The 5,873-nt window shown below is 47.0% G+C and overlaps 1 long non-coding RNA gene across 1 annotated transcript in view; it reads left to right on the forward strand.

Annotated features, from left to right (window-relative positions):
• LOC115305912 overlaps window positions 1-601 on the forward strand; it is a 1,840-nt gene extending 1,239 nt beyond the window's left edge. The window contains exon 2 of the long non-coding RNA XR_003915083.1: window positions 89-601. This is a non-coding gene — a long non-coding RNA (uncharacterized LOC115305912). The remainder of the gene's footprint in view (window positions 1-88) is intronic.
• The last annotated feature ends 5,272 nt before the right edge of the window (window positions 602-5,873 follow it).

The raw sequence follows: 5,873 nt of genomic DNA on the forward strand, positions 1-5,873 counted from the left end.
GGTCACGTCCCGCGGAAGTAGGAACCAGAGGGCGGAGGGCGAGTCGTTCCCCGGCTTGACCCTCAAATGTCAGCATTTGTTCCCATAGATACTTGTCCTGTCCTGATGCTCCGGAGCGCTAGCTTGTCCCAGCTAACACAAAAATATGAAGCTGGGAAGCCGCCTCCTCGGTCAAGGGAAAAGAGAAACCTGGGTCTCCCCCAGCTGAGACAGTGCAGGACAATGGCCAGACCGTGTGTGACAACAGAACTCCGACCCTCCACCTCTGCGGCAACCGGCTCGGGGAGCCTGACCGCAGGCCCCGCCGCGACCGGCCCAGAGCGGGCTGCGCTCGGACACTGCCTGCCAGCTTCCCCGGTTTTCGCTCCTGCTTCCACCCCGGGGCCAATCAGAGAAAGCCAAATATGTCCCCCCAACCAATCACAGAGCGGCGCCGCCTCCAGGTCGCCTGCCTCCGGCTTCTCAGGCCCACAACGTCCAATCAACGCGCTCCTCAAGCCTCCCCGTTTTCCCTGCCGGCCTCTGAGTCTCTACCGAACCGAGGGAAGGCGGTGGGCTCCCTCGCTTAGCAGACTCTGAATAAATAGCCTGTTCCCCTTTGGTCGTCTTTGTTTATTTTCACACAGCCAATGGGAAGGTGGTAGAGAAGTGTCAAAAGCCTATTCTTGAGATTATGAAGAAGGTTCCCCTTACAATATTTTTAAATTATCGATTTAAATTTAGAATGTCATCTCCCAGCCAGATTTTAAAAACATCCACTCAAGCAAGGGAATAACCCTGCACCTTGTGCCCATCCCAGAGAGAGGATGGCTAAATTGTTCTTTTTTTTTTTTAACGTTTATTTATTTTGAGAAAGAGAGGGAGAGAGAGGCACAGGTGGGCAGAGGCAAAGAGAGGGAGAGAGAGAAGCCCAGGCAGGCTCGATGCTGTCAGTGCAGAGCCGGATGTGGGGGCTCCATCTAAGAACCGGTGAGATCATGATCTGAACCAAGACCAAGAGCCGATCGCTCAACCGACTGAGCCACCCCTTTCCTTAACAAAGTGTTAGAGTGTGAGGCCTTGTTTTCCCTACTGTCTTTCCATTTAGCAGGAATGTGAAGGGAAGGAGAGCAAAGAAATGAGTGGGAGGGAAAGGAGCCTAAGGATTTAAAACAGGCCACTGCCTGGTGGTGGGTCTCCACCCAGGCCACTCAAGAAATGAGAGCAGGGGCCCCTGGGTGGCTCAGTCGGTTAAACATTGACTTTGGTTTAGGTAATGATCTCACCTTTCCTGAGATGGAGCCCCACCTCAGGCTGACAGCTCAGAGCCCCAAGCCCGAGTCAGATTCTGTGTTTCCCTCTCTGCCCCTGTCCCACCCCAACTCTCTCTCTGTCTCTCTCTCTCTCAAAAACAAAGAAATGTTAAAAAGAAAGGAAAAGAAATGAGACCAAGCAAAGGAAAGGGGTTTGTGTTCACAAATAAGTGATTACTCTCAAAAGGAGTCTGGTTGAGGTCATGACAAAAAACAAAAGTGAGGAGGAAATATGAAATAACTGCCCTTTCCCACCTAGAAATCCTGCCAGGGCTAAACCTGTGATGATTCTGCAAAATGGTCTTGTAAGATACTCAGATATCCTTACAAGTTATGTCAGCGCTTTGCAGTTTTCTGGTGAGAGGATGGTGCAGACTTAAGCTATGAATCCTTGGGTCTTCTTCTCGGTTCAATTTCAGGGTTTGGGAGGTCCAGCCCCACTATCTCATTAGATTCAAACAGATTAGCGAGAATCATAGAAAATATGACACTGTAGGAATACAGATGAATTATCTCATAATGTACACAGTACTTTTATATTTATAAATTATACTTAAGGGGCACCTGGGTGACTCAATCGGTTAAGCATCCAACTCTTGATTTCAGCTCAGGTCATGATTTCATGGTTCATGAGTTCGAGCCCTGCATCAGGCTTTGCGCCAACAGCATGAAGCCTGCTTGGGATTCTGTCTCTGTCTCTCTCTTTCTCTGCCCCTCCCCTACTCGCTCTCTCTCTCTCAAAATAAATAAAAATAAAGTTAAGAATAATAAAATAAAAATATCACACAAATCCAGTCCTTTGGACTTTTAGTTACTATTGAATGTAATAGTTTGGGGGATCGGAGGCAAAGATGGCTTCTGGGGGTATGTCATGCCCGCGAGGTCACCTAGTAATTGTAGTAAAGTGCTTCCCCAGGTGTACTGGCCATTTCTATTTGTTTCCTCCATGTCCTACTTATTGGGTTTTTAACTAGGAAGCTGTTAGCTAACGTGTTAAGCCTGCATTGTTGGCTGGCTGCTAGAGAACTGGTTGTAGGAAAGATATTTTTAAAAAGAAAAAGATTCATAAACAAAATTGAGGGTTTCATCATTTCTGTATAATACACAGTATTCTTTTTTTTTTTAATATATAAGTCATGAGCTGCAACTAGAAAGTGCTCCTTAGAGTCTGATCACCTTAACGGGTCCTCCCGGCAAATACTGTTTGCCGGTCTCATGTCCTGTCCTCATTTATTTACCTAAAAATACCGAGAAGGAAAGAAAAATCCCAGCTTAATTTATACTTGATTTCATTTTAATTTCAATTTAAAATATTTAGAACCTACAATTCCAAGTAATTTCAACCTGGAAGATATATACCTGTTAAACCCCCAAATGTTTCCTTTTTTTAAACAAATTATTTGTTTATTGATTTAAGTAATCTTTACACCCAACCTGGGGCTCGAACTTACTACCCTGAGATCAAGAGTCGCACATCCTCCTCCCACTGAACCAGCCAGGCTCTCCCCCCGCAAAAACCTCCAAATGTTTTCAACATGCTAACAGATTTCACAATTTCAGTTTGCTATAAGTCTTTTTTAAAGGAAACATGATTTATTTTAACTCAAACCACTTCATTACTTTGACAAAAAAATTTGTCCATGTCATCGTCTCGATAAAATGATTATGACACCTGCCTGAGCTTGACAGTACAGCATTTTCCCCTTACATGTTTGCGGGCTAATATTTTGCTTTTCCAAAAGAAGGTTCAACAGATGAAGATCTTCTCCAAATATGCTTGAGCCACACTTGGTAGTGGCTAACCAAGACTAAAGGCTGATGGGCCCAGGATGCCAAGTACCATTTTCGTTGGCCTCATAGCTGGAAAAATTGCCTCTTCAGTTTACACACCTAAGGAGAATGAAGCAGCACCAGCCTAGGACGGCTTAGCAAAGACGCCCGCGCAGAGGCCCGGCCCTGCGCCGATGTTAGCGCGCACCACGCAGACGGCTCCAGTCCCTGGGAGGCCGCACCTAGCACTTGGAATAAGTGCTCTACTTCCAGGATGAACTTAAATTGAAAAGTAGGAAAGCAAGATTACAAGCAGAGAGGGAAGTGGGTGGGCTAAACACATGTCCCCCAAACTGCCAGCTTTAGTGTGCAGAATTCATAGTCCCTTTGACAGAAGAAATCTCCCCGTTCCCAGGGTACCCGCTAGCTCAGCTCACCAGGTTTCTTGTGGCCTCATCAGGGCCCAACATTGTTTTTGTTTTTTTTTAATGTTTATTTATTTTTGAGACAGAGTTAGAGCAGGGGAGGGGCAGAGAGAGAGGGAGACACAGAATCCAAAGCAGGCTCCAGGCTCTAAGCTGTCAGCACAGAGCCCGACATGGGGCTTGAACCCATGAACCATGAGATCATGACCTGAGCCGAAGACAGACGCTTAACTGACTGAGCCATCGAGGCGCTCCAGGTCCCAACATTGTTTTGGCCATCACCCAGAGAATTCTACCTATCTTTTTGCCTCTTCCGTTCTCCTAACAGTACTGTGTACCAACAATTTGAACTTATTCGTTCATTTGAAAATAATGTGTGGCTGGGAAGACACTGAAATCTGAAAACTTGTTTCTTAGGTATACATTTAATTTGGTCTATTCAGATCGAGAAAGAACCTACACCACCACCCCCCCACCCCCACGACACGTTGGGCCCTTTGGGTATTTTCTGAATTAGTTCCGGGGCAGTTGTTTGCTGACAGGTGACGTTGATGGGAGTCCATGACGAACGTGGGGAATTGTCACGGTGTCGGTGTGTGTTCCCTGCCTCCTTTGTACCCGGGACCTTGTAACAAAACCATAATTCTGAATAACCTTCTCTTGCAGGGGTAGCAACAATTGTGATAAGTGTCCCGCCCTGATTTCCTAACACTAGTCAATTTGCAGACCTTTTTATTGGTCTTTGAAAGTCGACTGTGATCTGAGGCATGAGCTTATAGCTAAAGAGTGGGCAATGCCTTCAGTCTTGAGTGCCAAGGCTGCACTAAGTCACGTCTCTGGCTACCAGGACAAAGCAAGGAACATGGGGAGAAAACAGTGTTTCCGTGCAGACGTCTCCTCGGTGACCTGCGAGCTCTTCGTCTACTCAGTGAAATTTAAACATTGCTCTGCATCATGTCAGCCATTCCCTACATAACCCTGTACTATCTCCCAGTTTCTTTTACCACCTGGAGTCTATAAGCCATTGACAGATTGAGACTGGCAACGTGCCCACCCAATCTCATTTCCCAGTCTCCCTCCAGTGCATCAGGGGCCCTGGTCTCATGATGGGAGACCTAGCCCCTCACCCTCCATAGTTTCCCTTGGAAGCCCTCTCATTTTCTTTCCTCTGGGCCCATGTCCCATTCAGAACCCAGTACATTGTCACAAGCTCCTGCCCTCCCAGCTTTCCCTGCCTTCTTGCTCCTGCCTAGCCAGAGTTCAGGTTCCAGAGTCAGTCAGAGATGGGTTCAAATCCCAGTTCTGACACTTACTAACTCTATAAACTTGGGGGCCTTTTTTTTTTTTTGACATCTATTTATTTAAGTCATGTCTACACCCAACATGGAGCTTGAACTCACAACCCTGAGATCAAGAGTCGCATGCTCTTCAGACTGAGCCAGCCAAGTTTCCCTGGGAAACTTGTAAGCTTCACCTTCCTCGTGTATAAACTGGGGATAACGGGCCCACAGCTGTGTGAGAGGAAATGAGAATTGTATAAATCCCTTATTTCAGTAGTTAGTGGATGGCACTTAAAAATGACTTGGTATTGCTATTATTATTTTATTAGATTTCGTCGGAATCTGTTCTTATTCTATCAGATTAGAGCCTATGGCTGGCCAGTTCAACTCTTCTTCCCCAGTCTCTGTCCTCACTTACTTCTTCAGCTTAGCATCTTCCCAACCTCAAACAAGTGGCACGCTCTAATTTCACAGCTTCTGCTCCAGGAATAGTTGGTGCTGGAGAGAGGCGTGTAACCAAGCTGATTGTTGGCTCAACAACAAATTCCCATTCCCACACCTCAGCTGAGCCCTCGGCAAGCCTCTCGCTGGTGGTTCTCAATCATGGTTGCTCATTAGCGTCAACACAGCACTTTAAAAACACTGGTGCGTGGGCCCCATCCCGGGGGAATTAAATCAGACTCCTTGGGGCTGGGCACCCAGCATCATTTTCTTGTTTTAAGTCTCCCAAGAAGATCCTAATGTGCACCCAAGGATGAGAACCGACCACTGTTCATAAAGAGCATTTTTCCCCCATAGTAGCGTTCCGAATCGCTTCTTCTACCCGAGCCCACTTTTCAAATCGAAGCCTCACCATAGAAGCTTCATTAACTCTCCACCTCCCTCGTGCAGACATCTATTTGTCCCACCTAAGACGATCAAGCGTCATACCTCCTCCTATCTGAGGCTAACATGGCCCTGACATTCACTCCCTTTTAAATAAAATATCCCATTGGTTACTGCCTTTCCCTTACTTTTTTTTTTTAAGAGAGTGCGTGCTAGTCAGGGAGAGGGGCAGAGGCGGGGGGGGGGGGGGGGGGGGGGGGGGGGGGGGGGGGGGGGGGGGG

Source organism: Suricata suricatta, chromosome 11 (assembly GCF_006229205.1).
Source record: "Suricata suricatta isolate VVHF042 chromosome 11, meerkat_22Aug2017_6uvM2_HiC, whole genome shotgun sequence".
In the NCBI taxonomy this organism is placed as follows: domain Eukaryota; kingdom Metazoa; phylum Chordata; class Mammalia; order Carnivora; family Herpestidae; genus Suricata; species Suricata suricatta.